Below are 16,577 nucleotides of genomic sequence, written 5' to 3'. Positions count from 1 at the left end.
CAGGTCCCCATTTTACACAGTACGCTGGCAAGTGTCCCCATTTTACACATTGCGGCAGGCACAGGTCCCCATTTTACACATTGCGGCAGGCACAGGTCCCCATTTTACACATTGCGGCAGGCACAGGTCCCCATTTTACACAGTACGCTGGCAAGTGTCCCCATTTTACACAGTACGCTGGCAAGTGTCCCCATTTTACACAGTACGCTGGCAAGTGTCCCCATTTTACACATTGCGGCAGACAGGTGTCCCCATTTTACACATTGCGGCAGGAAAAAGTGTCCCCATTTTACACATTGCGGCAGGAAAAAGTGTCCCCATTTTACACATTGCGGCAGGCACAGGTCCCCATTTTACACAGTACGCTGGCAAGTGTCCCCATTTTACACATAGCGGCAGGCACAGGTCCCCATTTTACACAGTACGCTGGCAAGTGTCCCCATTTTACACATAGCGGCAGGCACAGGTCCCCATTTTACACATAGCGGCAGGCACAGGTCCCCATTTTACACATAGCGGCAGGCACAGGTCCCCATTTTACACATTGCGGCAGGTGGTGGAGGGAGAGAGAGAGAGAGGAAGGGAGAGGGGCTGACTTACATTTGAAGCGGTTCTCGCCGCTCTTCAGCCGCCTCTCCCTCCTCGTCTGCGCGGCTCCGGGCTCCCCCTTCTCCCTCCTCCGGCGGGGTTTCGTGGAATGACGCGTTTGCGCCGTGACGTCACGACGCAATCGCGTCATTCCGCGAAACCCCGCCCCCCGAGCTGGGCACTCGGGAGAAGGGGGTTTAAAAGTAAGTGCCGCGGCGGGTGTTAGGGGTTCTCGGCGCCCCCTCCAATCTGGCGCCCAGGTCGCCTGCCCCCCTAGCCCCCCCTAGTTTCGGCCCTGGCTTGTCGTTCCTGGTTTGACGTCACAAACACACCCAGCGTTCGCCCAGACACTCCTCCGTTCCTCCGGCCACTCCTGCGTTTTTTCCGGAAACGGTAGCGTTTTTTCCCACACGCCCATAAAACGGCCTGTTTCCGCCCAGTAACACCCATTTCCTGTCAATCACATTACGATCGCCAGAACGATGAAAATGCCGTGAGTAAAATTCCTAAGTGCATAGCAAATTTACTTGGCGCAGTCGCAGTGCGGACATTGCGCATGCGCATTAAGCGGAAAATCGCTGCGATGCGAAGATTTTTACCGAGCGAACAACTCGGAATGAGGGCCTTAATCTGGCAAAAGCACAGCAAAGAACTGTGCGTTCTTCTAAATCACAAATACCCAAGGAGAGTCCAATTGTGTCGGTTGCGATGCCTGACCTTCCCAACACTGGACGGGAAGAGCTTGCGCCTTCCACCATTTGCACGCCCCCTGCAAGTGCTGGAAGGAGCACCCGCAGTCCAGTTCCTGATAGTGAAATTGAAGATGTCAGTGTTGAAGTACACCAGGATGAGGATATGGGTGTTGCTGGCGCTGGGGAGGAAATTGACAAGGAGGATTCTGATGGTGAGGTGGTTTGTTTAAGTCAGGCACCCGGGGAGACACCTGTTGTCCGTGGGACGAATATGGCCATTGACATGCCTGGTCAAAATACAAAAAAAATCACCTCTTCGGTGTGGAATTATTTCAACACAAATGCGGACAACAGGTGTCAAGCCGTGTGTTGCCTTTGTCAAGCTGTAATAAGTAGGGGTAAGGACGTTAACCACCTCGGAACATCCTCCCTTATACGTCACCTGCAGCGCATTCATCATAAGTCAGTGACAAGTTCAAAAACTTTGGGCGACAGCGGAAGCAGTCCACTGACCACTAAATCCCTTCCTCTTGTAACCAAGCTCGCGCAAACCACACCACCAACTCCCTCAGTGTCAATTTCCTCCTTACCCAGGAAAGCCAATAGTCCTGCAGGCCATGTCACTGTCAAGTCTGACGAGTCCTCTCCTGCCTGGGATTCCTCCGATGCATCCTTGCGTGTAACGCCTACTGCTGCTGGCGCTGCTGTTGTTGCTGCTGGGAGTCGATCGTCATCCCAGAGGGGAAGTCGGAAGACCACTTGTACTACTTCCAGTAAGCAATTGACTGTCCAACAGTCCTTTGCGAGGAAGATGAAATATCACAGCAGTCATCCTGCTGCAAAGCAGATAACTGAGGCCTTGGCAGCCTGGGCGGTGAGAAACGTGGTTCCGGTATCCATCGGTAATTCAGAGGCAACTATAGACTTGATTGAGGTACTGTGTCCCCGGTACCAAATACCATCTAGGTTCCATTTCTCTAGGCAGGCGATACCGAAAATGTACACAGACCTCAGAAAAAGACTCACCAGTGTCATGAAAAATGCAGTTGTACCCAATGTCCACTTAACCACGGACATGTGGACAAGTGGAGCAGGGCAGACTCAGGACTATATGACTGTGACAGCCCACTGGGTAGATGTATTGCCTCCCGCAGCAAGAACAGCAGCGGCGGCACCAGTAGCAGCATCTCGCAAACGCCAACTCGTTCCTAGGCAGGCTACGCTTTGTATCACCGCTTTCCATAAGAGGCACACAGCTGACAACCTCTTACGGGAACTGAGGAAGATCATCGCAGAATGGCTTACCCCAATTGGACTCTCCTTGGGATTTGTGACATCGGACAACGCCAGCAATATTGTGCGTGCATTACATCTGGGCAAATTCCAGCACGTCCCATGTTTTGCACATACATTGAATTTGGTGGTGCACAATTATTTAAAAAACGACAGGGGCGTGCAATAGATGCTGTCGGTGGCCCGAAGAATTGCGTGCCACTTTCGGCATTCAGGCACCGCGTACAGAAGACTGGAGAACCACCAAACATTCCTGAACCTGCCCCTGCCATCATCTGAAGCAAGAGGTGGTAACGAGGTGGAATTCAACCCTCTATATGCTTCAGAGGATGGAGGAGCAGCAAAAGGCCATTCAAGCCTATACATCTGCCCACGATATAGGCAAAGGAGGGGGAATGCACCTGACTCAAGCGCAGTGGAGAATGATTTCAACGTTGTGCAAGGTTCTGCAACCCTTTGAACTTGCCACACGTGAAGTCAGTTCAGACACTGCCAGCCTGAGTCAGGTCATTCCCCTCATCAGGCTTTTGCAGAAGAAGCTGGAGACATTGAAGGAGGAGCTAAAACAGAGCGATTCCGCTAGGCATGTGGGACTTGTGGATGGAGCCCTTAATTCGCTTAACCAGGATTCACGGCTGGTCAATCTGTTGAAATCAGAGCACTGCATTTTGGCCACCGTGCTCGATCCTAGATTTAAAACCTACCTTGGATCTCTCTTTCCGGCAGACACAAGTCTGCAGAGGTTCAAAGACCTGCTGGTGAGAAAATTGTCAAGTCAAGCGGAACGTGACCCGTCAACAGCTTCACATTCTCCCGCAACTGGGGGTGCGAGGAACAGGCTAAGAATCCCGAGCCCACCCGCTGGCGGTGATGCAGGGCAGTCTGGAGCGAGTGCTGACATCTGGTCCGGACTGAAGGACCTGCCAACGATTACTGACATGTCGTCTACTGTCACTGCATATGATTCTCTCACCATTGAAAGAATGGTGGAGGATTATATGAGTGACCGCATCCAAGTAGGCACGTCAGACAGTCCGTACGTATACTGGCAGGAAAAAGAGGCAATTTGGAGGCCCTTGTACAGGGATCAGTACTAAATGCCGCCGGTCGGAATCCCGGCGGTCGAAATACCGACGCCGGAATCCCGACCACACAATCCCGACAGGGGTGGTGAGCGGAACGCAGCCCCTTGCGGGCTCGCTTCGCTCGCCACGCTGCGGGCACGGTGCCTCGCTACGCTCGGCACACTATTATATTCTCCCTCTATGGGTGTCGTGGACACCCACGGAGGGAGAATATGTCGGGATTGTGGCGGTCGGGATTCCGGCGTCGGTATTTCGACCGCCGGGATTTCGGCATCCTGACCGCATCCCCTTGTACAAACTGGCTTTATTCTACCTAAGTTGCCCTCCCTCCAGTGTGTACTCCGAAAGAGTGTTTAGTGCAGCCGCTCACCTTGTCAGCAATCGGCGTACGAGGTTACTTCCAGGAAATGTGGAGAAGATGATGTTCATCAAAATTAATTATAATCAATTCCTCCGTGGAGACATTCACCAGCAGCAATTGCCTCCAGAAAGTACACGGGGACCTGAGATGGTGGATTCCAGTGGTGACGAATTAATAATCTGTGAGGAGGGGGATGTACACAGTGAAAGGGGTGAGGAATCGGAGGATGATGATGAGGTGGACATCTTGCCTCTGTAGAGCCAGTTTGTGCAAGGAGAGATTGATTGCTTCTTTTTTGGTGGGGGCCCAAACCAACCAGTCATTTCAGTCACAGTCGTGTGGCAGACCCTGTCGCTGAAATGATGGGTTCGTTAAAGTGTGCATGTCCTGTTTATACAACATAAGGGTGGGTGGGAGGGCCCAAGGACAATTCCATCTTGCACCTCTTTTTTCTTTCATTTTTCTTTGCATCATGTGCTGTTTGGGGACAATGTTTTTGAAGTGCTATCCTGCCTGACACTGCAGTGCCACTCCTAGATGGGCCAGGTGTTTGTGTCGGCCACTTGTGTCGCTTAGCTTAGTCACACAGCGACCTTGGTGCGCCTCTTTTTTTCTTTGCATCATGTGCTGTTTGGGGATAATTTTTTTGAAGTGCCATCCTGCCTGACACTGCAGTGCCACTCCTAGATGGGCCAGGTGTTTGTGTCGGCCACTTGTGTCGCTTAGCTTAGCCATCCAGCGACCTTGGTGCGCCTCTTTTTTTCTTTGCATCATGTGCTGTTTGGGGACAATTTTTTTGAAGTGCCATCCTGCCTGACACTGCAGTGCCACTCCTAGATGGGCCAGGTGTTTGTGTCGGCCACTTGTGTCGCTTAGCTTAGTCACACAGCGACCTTGGTGCGCCTCTTTTTTTCTTTGCATCATGTGCTGTTTGGGGACAATTTTTTTGAAGTGCCATCCTGCCTGACACTGCAGTGCCACTCCTAGATGGGCCAGGTGTTTGTGTCGGCCACTTGTGTCGCTTAGCTTAGTCACACAGAGACCTTGGTGCGCCTCTTTCTTTCTTTGCATCATGTGCTGTTTGGGGACTATTTTTTTGAAGTGCCATCCTGTCTGACACTGCAGTGCCACTCCTAGATGGGCCAGGTGTTTGTGTCGGCCACTTGTGTCGCTTAGCTTAGCCATCCAGCGACCTCGGTGCAAATTGTAGGACTAAAAATAATATTGTGAGGTGTGAGGTGTTCAGAATAGACTGGAAATGAGTGAAAATTATGGTAATTGAGGTTAATAATACTATGGGATCAAAATGACCCCCAAATTCTATGATTTAAGCTGTTTTTTAGGGTTTTTAGAAAAAAACACCCGAATCCAAAACACACCCGAATCCGACAAAAATTTTTCGGTGAGGTTTTGCCAAAACGTGTCCGAATCCAAAACACGGCCGCGGAACCGAATCCAAAACCAAAACACAAAACCCGAAAAATGTCCGGTGCACATCACTACTTATAATATCTTTTGATCTCTCTGTTGTTCTAACCACTTTCAGACCATAAAAGTTTTTTACATCATGTAGAGAGCATTTATGTTTTTCTTTAAAAAGGTTCGATAAGGCATGGGTGTCAAGACCTCTTTTGATGTTTCTGCAATGTTCAGCTATTCGTACTTTTAGTGGTCTTGTGGTACGACCAATATAAAATCTATCACATGTGCATTCCATTGCATAAACCACATTAGCTGTATTGCATGTTATAAACTCTTCTATTCTATGCTCAAATCCGTTAATAACAATTTTATCTACTTTGGAAGTGGTTAGTCCATTCATTTTTCTACAGCCAATGCACGAACTGCATCTATAAAAACCCTTTGACCTATTGTCAAAAAACACAACTCTGACCCAAACACACTCTCTAACTACCGTCCCATTTCTCAGCTACCCAGTCCTTCCAAGCTACTTGAGAGACTTGCCTAAACTCGCCTTACACACTTTCTTAACTCCCACAACTTACTGGACCCACTTCAGTCAGGCTTTCGTGCCCAACACTCCACGGAGACGGCACTGACCAAAGTAGTGAATGATCTGGTCACTGCTAGATCAAAAGGCCATTACACACTACTTATTCTTCTAGATCTCTCTGCTGCTTTTGACACTGTTGACCACTCTCTTCTCATACAAACACTAGAGTCCCTAGGTCTTCAGGACACAGCCCTTACTTGGTTCTCATCCTACCTATCTAATCGATCTTTCAGTGTTCACTTCTCTGATTCTACCTCCTCTTCTCTACCTCTATCAGTTGGAGTACCGCAAGGCTCAGTCTTAGGTCCTCTGCTTTTCTCAATCTATACCTCCTCTCTTGGTAAACTAATCAGCTCCTTCGGATTTCAGTATCATTTGTACGCTGATGATACTCAAATCTACCTATCCTCCCCAGATTTATCACCATCTGTATTGGCTCGTGTCACTGGATGCCTGTCTGCCATTTCATCTTGGATGTCATCTCGCCATCTCAAACTCAACATTTCCAAAACAGAATTAATTATTTTCCCACCAGCTAAGGGTAGTTACCAACCTGATATTGCCATAACTGTTGACAATGCAACTATCCACCCTACCCCACAAGCTCGCTGCCTAGGTGTCATCCTTGACTCTGAACTGTCGTTTGTTCCACACAAATCATGTTACATGCACCTTAAAAACATATCCAAAATACGCCCTTATCTTACACAAGACACTGCAAAAACTCTGATCCATGCTCTCATTATCTCCCGCATTGATTATTGTAATAGTCTCCTTACTGATCTTCCCAAACATAGGCTCTCACCACTTCAATCCATTTTAAATGTAGCTGCGAGGCTAATCTTCCTCGCCAGATGTTCTTCATCTGCTGATCCACTCTGTCAGTCCCTCCATTGGTTACCGGTATTCTACCGTGTCAAATATAAAATACTTTTACTTACATACAAGGCTATTACCCAAACTGCTCCATCATACATCTCCTCACTCATCTCAAAATATCTCCCTACCAGACCCCTCCGCTCTGCACAAGATCTGCGTCTCTCATCCAGATGTATTACCTGTTCCCACTCAAAATTACAGAACTTTACCCGGGCTTCACCCACTCTGTGGAATGCCCTCCCACGCACAATAAGACTCTCCACTAGTCTCTAAACCTTTAAACGTTCCCTGAAAACTCATCTCTTCAGACAAGCCTACCAAATTCCTGAGCCACACACATAACCTTCAATGCTTCCCTATCCAGTTACATTCCCTCTGCACAGTCCCCATAACCTCACATTTTGTCTTCCAACATTGCTGGGTGATCATATCATACAACCCACTAAGAACCTAGCAACCTGGGGAACCATTATGTGACAGGTAGCATCTATCCTTGTGTATCAATGCCTATTTCCCTATAGATTGTAAGCTTGCGAGCAGGGCCTTCCTACCGCTATGTCTGTCTTTGCCCTGTTTTGTTCTATAACTGTTGTTCTAATTGTAAAGCGCAACGGAATATGCTGCGCTATATAAGAAACTGCTAATAAATAAATAAATAAAAATAATATTGTAACTAGTGCGCTATTCTTTCTTCGGATACATGCTTCTCACTGGCTGGGTCTTAATGTTTTTTGCTTTTCTATATATATGTACCAGTCTATCTGGAAGCAGTTTCCCTATTACCGGATCCCTTTGTAAGATGCATCAGTTTTTCCTAAAAACTCTCTCAATATCCCTGTCTTATTTTTGTTTCCTGTATTCTGTAAAAGATCCCTCCTATCTATATTTTGTGCTTTTATGAGACTATTTTCTATTTTTTCTGAATCATATCCACAGGCCAGGAAAGACTGTTTCATGTCTTGAGCTTGATCTTCAAACACAAGATCATTCGTACAATTACGTCGTAGGCGCTTGAATTGCCCACTCGGGATGGAATCAAGCCAACTTTTATGATGACAACTGTCCATATGAATATATGAGGCAGAGTCAGTAGGTTTATGGTACGTTTTTGTTTCTAATTTACCCTCTTTGGTGTAAATGGTGATATCCAGAAAATTTAAACAAGAATCACTAATATCGAAAGTAAGTTTGATGTTTTGGGTATTATTGTTTAAATATGAACAGAAGGTCTCTAAACTTTCCCTGTTGCCCCTCCAAATGAACAATATATCGTCTATATATCATGACCATGACACCAGGTTCGCCCCCAGACTCTCGTTTTGCCAAACATATGTCTCTTCCCAGAGTCCCATAAATATGTTTGCATAACTGGGGGCGAACCTGGTGCCCATGGCTGTGCCTGTGTTCTGAATATAATAATTTCCTTTAAAGAGGAAATAATTATGTTCCAAAATGAACATTATCCCTTCAATGAGGAACTACTGCAAGGTTTGATCCATATCGGATCTAGATAAAAAAAAGTTTTTATTGCCTCAATCCCATACGAATGTGAAATAATAGTATAAAGCGAGCTAACATCTGCGCTCACCAAAAAATAGCCTTCTTCCCATGAGATGGAGTTTAGGAGATTTAAAATATCTCTCGTATCTTTCAAATGGGATCTGTTAGTGAGTACCAATGGTTGAAGGTGATTGTCAATTAGCTGAGACAAACTGGCAGTTATGGAGTCCACTCCAGAAACTATCGGCCGTCCCGGTGGGCACACAGGATCCTTGTGAATTTTAGGTAAAACATATACTGCCAGGATCTGAGGTTTTTCAATAATAATAAATTTAGCCTCCTTCTCACTTATAGTCCCATTTGAACGATACATATCTCTGATGGTTCTAAGTTATGTTTGAAAGGTATCTGTAGGGTGCTTCTTTAACTTTCTATATATTGTTGTATCATTTAGTTGTCTCATTACCTCCTGTTCATACTTCTCCACATCCATGAGCACAACCCCTCCCCCCTTATCTGTGGGCTTTATAATCATTGTGTCATTCTTGTTTAACTCTTTTAGAGCTATTCTTTCTTTCGCTGTAAGGTTGAACTTAATCTTTTTCTTACTGATTTCCTTGATATCTTCTAATATCTGTGCTGAAAAGGTTTCTAAAAAACTGCCTTTGACATGAGAGGGGAAGAAAATTGATTTTGGTGTGAATGGGGTGGTGGACACCTCCTCCATTACAGCTAATTCTCCAGTACCCTCTTTATTCAAGAAACATTTCTTGATGGTCAGCTTCCTTATGTACTTTTGTACATCAATATAAAAGTCAAAATCATCTATTTGTACAGAAGGAGCATACTTTAAGCCCTTTTCCAGCACCGATTTCTCATAAGGAGTGAGTACATGTGTGCTCAAGTTAAAAAAAATTGTTTTCGCATATTCTAGTTTAGTGATTTCTCTTTCAGCTTCTTTATCTTTGGGTTTCCTGATTTTTTTCTGATGTTTTTTAACTCCTCCCCTTTTACCTCTTTTAGTCCTATAGTTTACCTGGGTGGCCAAACATTCCTGTGTCTACGGAAGGGACATTGGCCCTCATTCCGAGTTGTTCGCTCGCTAGCTGCTTTTAGCAGCATTGCACACCCTAGGTCGCCGCCCTCTGGGGGTGTATCTTAGCTTAGCAGAATAGCGAACGAAAGATTAGCAATTCTGCTATTATGTATTTCCTTGCAGTTTCTGAGTAGCTCCAGACCTACTCCTAGATTGCGATCAGCTCAGTCCGTTTAGTTCCTGGTTTGACGTCACAAACACGCCCTGTGTTCAGCCAGCTACTCCTCCGTTTCTCCAGCCACTCCTGCGTTTTTCACCTGGCATGCCTGAGTTTTTTAGCACACTCCCTGAAAACGCTCAGTTACCATCCAGAAACACCCACTTCCTGTCAATCACACTACGATCAGCAGAGCGATTGAAAAGCTTTGTTCGCCCGTAAGTAAAATAGCATAGTTTTGTGTAAAATTGCTTAGCGCGTGCGCCCTCCTGTGCATACGCATGCGCAGAAGTGCCGGATTTTAGCCTGTTAGCAATTCTGCTAAAATTAGCAGCGAGCGAACAACTCAGAATGAGGGCCATTACCTGGCGACGAGAGGATTCTGGGATTGCTTAGATCATGGCCTCGTTTCTTTGCATGTACCATCTTATTCCTGGACAAATCTCCAACCCGGGTATGCTCTCTAGAGTTTTTTAAGGACATTGTTTTAAATAAAATTGTTTTTATACTGTTCAAAATCGGTATATCATTTTACCTTGCCTTGAGGATTTATCCTGGAAGCTGAATGTGAATTTCAAAAGAAAATAAAAGACCCACCTATGTTGCACTATATACAAGACTCAGTTTGTGAGTGATATGGTGAAGGGGGAATCCCCTGCTTCTTTTTCTCTCTATGATGGAATTATGAGATCGAATGACTCTATATGCCTTATACAGGTTATTATCTGTGAGTCTAATGTTGAAGGAGGCACCCCCTGAAACTTATGGTGACGGTTTTCTCCACTAAAGGATTATTTATGCCTCTTTCCTTATTCACTATTGTGAGTGGTTGGATTTAGGGGTTAAAACCCCAACACAAATTTATATCACTATTAGCGTGGTGACATATCTTTCACCTCTGAATGTGCAATTATACTCAAACAGTATTACACAAGGAGTTTTTGTCTTTTTGCGTCCTTTTCATGTTTAAACATCGCTCTCAGAGAAAAACTGATTTTTGAAGAGAATTGGATTAAACCAGGGGAGTATACCTTTTTCTATCATTTGTTAGAAATTTTATTTCATTAATTGGGCGCACATACGAGCTAGGGATAAACTGTTGTTGTGGGCCAAACTGTATGGCCTCGAAGGCCGCTACCATCTTTCCCAACAATCGAATGCATTGATGAATCGACACTCTTGTTGGTTTCAAAATTAGTTTGACCATTCTCTGGATTTCCAGAGCCTTTTCTACTGGAAGAAATACCCTCTGTACCTCTGTGTCCAGTACCATCCCCAGAAAGGACAATCTTGTCGTCGGTTCGAACTGCGACTTTAGAAAATTCATGATCCATCCAACCGTGTTGTTGGAGTACTGTCAGGGAGAGTGCGATGTTCTGCGCCAACTGTTCCCTGGATCTCGCTTTTATCAGGAGATCATCCAAGTAAGGAATTATATTGACTCCTTGTTGCTGAAGGAGGACCATTATCTCTGCCATCACCTTGGTGAACACCCTCGGTGCCATGGAGAGTCCGAACGGCAACGTCTGGAACTGGTAATTACAATCCTGTACTGCAAATCTCAGATAAGCTTGGTGATGAGGATAAATGGGAACATGCAAGTAAGCATCCTTTATGTCTACTGACACCATGAAGTCTCCCTCCTCCAGACTGGAAATCACTGCCCTCAGGGATTCCATCTTGAACTTCAACCTTTTCAGGTAGAGATTCAGAGATATCAGGTTTAAAAATGGTCTGACCGAGCCGCCCGGCTTCGGAACTACGAAGAGGCTTGAATAAAAACCTTCTCCTTGTTGTGACAAGGGCACCAGGACAATGACCTGATCCTGGCATAATTTTTTAATTGCCGTTGTTACTACTTCTCTGTCTGGAAGAGAAGCTGGCAAGGTCAATTTGAAAAATCGGCATGGGGGGACGTCCTGAAACTCCAGTCTGTACCCATGGGACACTATTTGCAAGACCCAAGGGTACAGGCCAAATTGAGCCCAGATTTGGCTGAAAAGTTTCAGACATGCTCCCACCTGAGCGGACTCTCGCAAGGGAGCCCCAGCGTCATGCTGCAGATTTGGCAGAAGCAGGCGTTGATTTCTGCTCCTGCGATCCTGGAGATGCTGCGGCCTTTTTTTCTGTTCCTCTCCCTATACCTGCAAAGAAGGGGGAACCTTTGGCTTTTTTGTATTTATTGGGCCGAAAGGACTGCATGTGAGAGTGATGTGTCTTTTTCGCCGGTGCAGGAGCATACGGCAAGAATGTCAACTTACCTGTGGTAGCCGCAGAGACTGACGCATCCAGCCCATCTCCAAACAAGGCCTCACCTTTATACGGGAGAGCCTCCATATTTCTTTTGGAATCTGCGTCAGCATTCCACTGGCGAATCCACGACACCCTCCGAGCCGATACTGCCATGGTAGCGGCTTTTGAACCCAAGAGGCCAATATCTTTCATGGCTTCTAGCATATACGCAGCTGCGTCTTTTATATGACCTAACTTTAGAAGAATCTTGTCTCTATCTATCGTGTCAATTTCAGATGACAAGTTATCTGACCATTTTTCGATAGCACTACTCACCCACGCACAAGCAGTGGTGGGCCTGAGCAGCGTACCATTGGACACAAATAGATTTTAACGTAGTCTCTAACTTCCGGTCCGCCGGCTCTTTTAATGAAGCCGTCCCAGGCGCAGGGAGAATCGCCTTTTTAGTTAACCGTGACAGGACATTGTCTAAAACTGGGGGTGACTCCCACTTTTTCCTGTCCTCTGCCGGGAAGGGGTACGTTACCTGAATTCTTTTGGGAATCTGAAATTTCTGTTCAGGGTTTGCCCAAAGTCCCTCAAAGAGAGTATTCAGCTTGCGAGAATGAGGGAAAGTTACATTAATTTTCTTTTCTTTATAAAAGTAAGCCTTCTCCTGTGGTACAGGAGGGGCTTCCGGAACTTCCAAAACCTTCTTTATAGCAACAATCATGTATTGAATGCTTTTTGCTAATTTAGGATCTATTCCCCTGGAGTCACTATCGTCGACACAGGGATCAGAGTCTGTGTCGGTATCTGTTTGTACTATATGTGCAAAAGATCTCTTATGTGACCCAGAGGGGTCCCCTGTGGATGAAAAGGCAGAAATATGAAATATCACGTCTTCCACTGATTTTCTCCAGGTTTCTGCATGAGACTCAGACTTATCCAATCTCTTACTGATATGATTCGCACTATCACGTAATTCTTTCACCCATTCAGGCTCGTGGTGTGCTGGCAGCGCCACCACATTACAACTCTGTGTCCCTAAAGTGGCTCCCTCAGGGGAAGAGCTCCCTGCCTCAGACATGTCACACATGTGCACAACCACACCACAGACACTCCGGGGCTTATAGGGGACAGACCCACAGTAAAATTTGACAGAGGGACACAGATAGGATTTGCCAGTTCACAACCCAGTGCCAGTAATAAAACGTCTGTGAAACACAAAATGCCCACAGACCTGCAGCGCTTTTATAATCACACAATATATATATATATATATATATATATATAGCACCAAATTTCACTGTGCCCCCCCTGTTTTGCACCCTGATACTTAGTTCAGCAGTGGAGGAGGACTAGCGTTCTTCTCTGTAGCCTGGAAGGAGAGAAAATGGCGCTGAGCAATGTGCTGGCTGACTGAGGAGGAAGCCCCACCCCCGTAATGGCGCGTTTCCCCTCAGATTTTTTTATACTAATATTTATACTGGTGGGGGTAGGACTGTGCCTCAGCATGTTATGCCCCTTATTTTTGCCAGTTTTAGTAGGTTTTATGCTGCCCAGGGCGCCCCCCCCCCCCCCCCCCCCCGAAACCCTGCACCCTCCAGTGCCTGTGTGATGGGTAGCATGGCGCGCAGCGTTCCTGCCCACTGCGCGGTACCTTTCAGCCATCACGATGTCTGAAGATCCGTTTCTTCTTACACTCACCTGTCTTCTGAGTTCTGGCTCTGTAAGGGGGGTGACGGCGGGCTGTGGGAGTGGGCACATAGCCGCAGCTAGCATTCAGTACCCTTCAGGAGCTAATGGTGTCCTGTCAGCCAGAAGCAGAGCCATGAAACTATTCAGGAAGTTGGTTCTGGTTCTGCCTCCTAAGCCCCATGAAGCAGGGAGACTGTTGCCAGCAGTTCTCCCTGAAAATAAAAAACCTAATATAAGTCTTTTCAGAGAAACTCAGTAGAGCTCCCCTGGAGTGCATCCAGTCTGCCTGGGCACATTTTCTAAACTAAGGTCTGGGGGAGGGGCATAGAGGGAGGAGCAAGTTCACACCCTTGAAAAGTCTTAAAGTGCCCATGGCTCCTGCGGAACCGTCTATACCCCATGGTACTGAAGTGGACCCCAGCATCCTCTAGGACGTATGAGAAAACAATTATTAATCCCACCGCTACCAGCCACTTTGTCACGACCACCGGCTGATTCTCCAGAAATGCCAATCCGAGAATCGCCGTCCGTGATTACTGGATTACTTTAAACACAATACTGCCACCAACAAGAAGACTTTAGCGACTAAACGCAAGGCCGTCTTCGCTTCGGCCTACACACATAATTATTAATACGTCACAAAATAGGTAACATGGAACATGAGGCCTTGGGCATAAGAACACAGAAATCAAAACTAGAAATTGGGTTTTTAATTTCAAAAATATCTACAGAGTTTTTAGTTACAAAAAAGAGTTACAAAGATTATGAGAAATATTTAAAAGTACACACAGATTAGGATACAATTTTAAATAAAACAAAATGGATGATAATTTCAGAAACCTAGCTTACTCAACAGTAGATAGGCCTTCTGTGTGGAGGGATTTCACAATGGCCCTAATTCCGAGTTGTTCGCTCGCAAGCTGCTTTTAGCAGCTTTGCACACGCTAAGCCACCGCCTACTGGGAGTGAATATTAGCTTATCAAAATTGCGAACGAAAGATTCGCAATATTGCGAAAAGACTTCTCTGTGCAGTTTCTGAGTAGCTCGAGACTTACTCTTCCAGTGCGATCAGTTCAGTGCTTGTCGTTCCTGGTTTGACGTCACAAACACACCCAGCGTTAGCTCAGACACTCCTCAGTTTCTCCGGCCACTCCCGCGTTTTTCCCAGAAACGGTGGCGTTTTTTCACACACTCCCATAAAACGGCCTGTTTCCGCCCAGAAACACCCACTTCCTGTCAATCACATTACGATCACCAGAACGAAGAAAAAACCTCGTAATGCCGTGAGTAAAATACCTAACTGCATAGCAAATTTACTTGGCGCAGTCGCAGTGCGAACATTGCGCATGCGCAGTTAGTGGAAAATCGCTGCGATGCGAAAAAAAATACAGAGCGAACAAATAAGAATGACCACCAATGTAAGAGATATGGGGCCTAATTCAGAGTTGATTGCAGCAGGAAATTTGTTAGCAGTTGGGCAAAACCATGTGCACTGCAGGGGGGGGGGCAGATGTAACATGTGCAGAGAGAGATAGATTTGGGTGGGGTGAGTTCAAACTGAAATCTAAATTGCAGTGTAAAAATAAAGCAGCCAGTATTTACCCTGCACATAAACAATATAACTCACCCAAATCTAACTCTCTCTGCACATGTTATATCTGTATCACCTGCAGTGCACATGGAGGGTCATTCCGAGTTGATCACTCGCTAGCAACTGTTTGCAGCGCTGCGATCAGGTCAAAACTAGACAAAACTGTGCATGCATATGCACCGCAATGCGCAGGCACGTTGTACGAGTACAAAGCGGATCGGTGCTGGGCGATGGATTTAACGAAGAATCCATTCGCACAGCCAATCGCAAGGAGACTGACATAAAGAGGGCGTTTGTTGGTGTCAACTGACCGTTTTCTGGGAGTGTTTGGAAAAATGCAGGCGTGTCCAAGCGTTTGCAGGGCGGGTGTCCGACGTCAATTCCGGGACCAAAAAGACTGATTTGGTCGCAGCAGCTGAGTAAGTCTAGAGCTACTCAGAAACTGCACAAACTTTTTTTGTACTGCTCGGCTGCACATGTAATTGCACACTTGCACATCTAAAATACACTCCCCTGTGGGCGGCGACTATGCGTTTGCATGGCTGCAAAAAGTAGCTAGCGAGCGTTCGACTCGGAATAACCCCCCCATGGTTTTGCCCAACTGCTAACAAATTTGCTGCTGCGATCAACTCTGAATTACCCCCATGGTGCATTCCCAGCTCCTTGCTGCTTCCCTCAGAAATGAACAAACCAGTGTGGGTTAGAGAGGCAGATATAACCCCCTCACAGCTGCGGCCCATGCCTTTTCCTTAACTCTCTCAATGCTGTGTACCTGGGCACTGAGAAACCAGATTTCCATTGGTTTTACTTTTTAAACAGCTGTCTTCTTAAGTTTCAAGAGGTCAGCTTTCTTAACCTGGCCTGGCTTTTCTGTAATGTCTCTTCTAACTATAGGTTATAGCTTCTTAGATAAGGGCCACAAAGTAACCTCTGACTCCCCACTATACATCAAGTGTCCTCTACTCCCATATCTGTGTAGCTATGAGTTCACCTAGAGGACAGGCTGGCATCCATGTTTCACATAATACATTTAGACATTACATCCAGGTCTTACATTGCTGGATGCAAGTAAATGTCCCATTTTACCACAACTGGCATTATACCTGCTGTCCTAGATGTAAGTGCTGGCAGGAGTACCTGCTGTCCTAGAGGTAAGCACTGGCAGGAGTACCTGCTGTTCTAGAGGTACGCACTGACAGGAGTACCTGCAGTCCTAGAGGTAAGCGCTGTCAGGAATACCTCCTGTCCTTGAGGTAAGCACTGGCAGGAGTACCTGCTGTCCTAGAGGTACATGCTGGCAGGAGTACTGCAGTCCTAGAGGTAAGCGCTGGCAGGAGTACCTCCTGTCCTAGAGATAAGCACTGGCAGGAGTACCTGCTGTCCTAGA

General features: G+C 46.3%; 1 protein-coding gene across 3 annotated transcripts in view; it reads left to right on the top strand.

Moving 5' to 3' along the window:
- The window catches only part of LOC134908795 (deleted in malignant brain tumors 1 protein-like), a 164,139-nt gene that overhangs the window by 32,661 nt on the left and 114,901 nt on the right, over positions 1–16,577 (top strand). The gene's annotated exons all lie outside the window — the stretch shown is intronic.

This window comes from Pseudophryne corroboree, chromosome 4 (genome assembly GCF_028390025.1).
Source record: "Pseudophryne corroboree isolate aPseCor3 chromosome 4, aPseCor3.hap2, whole genome shotgun sequence".
Taxonomy (NCBI): domain Eukaryota; kingdom Metazoa; phylum Chordata; class Amphibia; order Anura; family Myobatrachidae; genus Pseudophryne; species Pseudophryne corroboree.
The sequence above is the reverse complement of the archived record's forward strand: the minus strand, read 5'-3'. Positions and strand labels throughout refer to the sequence as shown.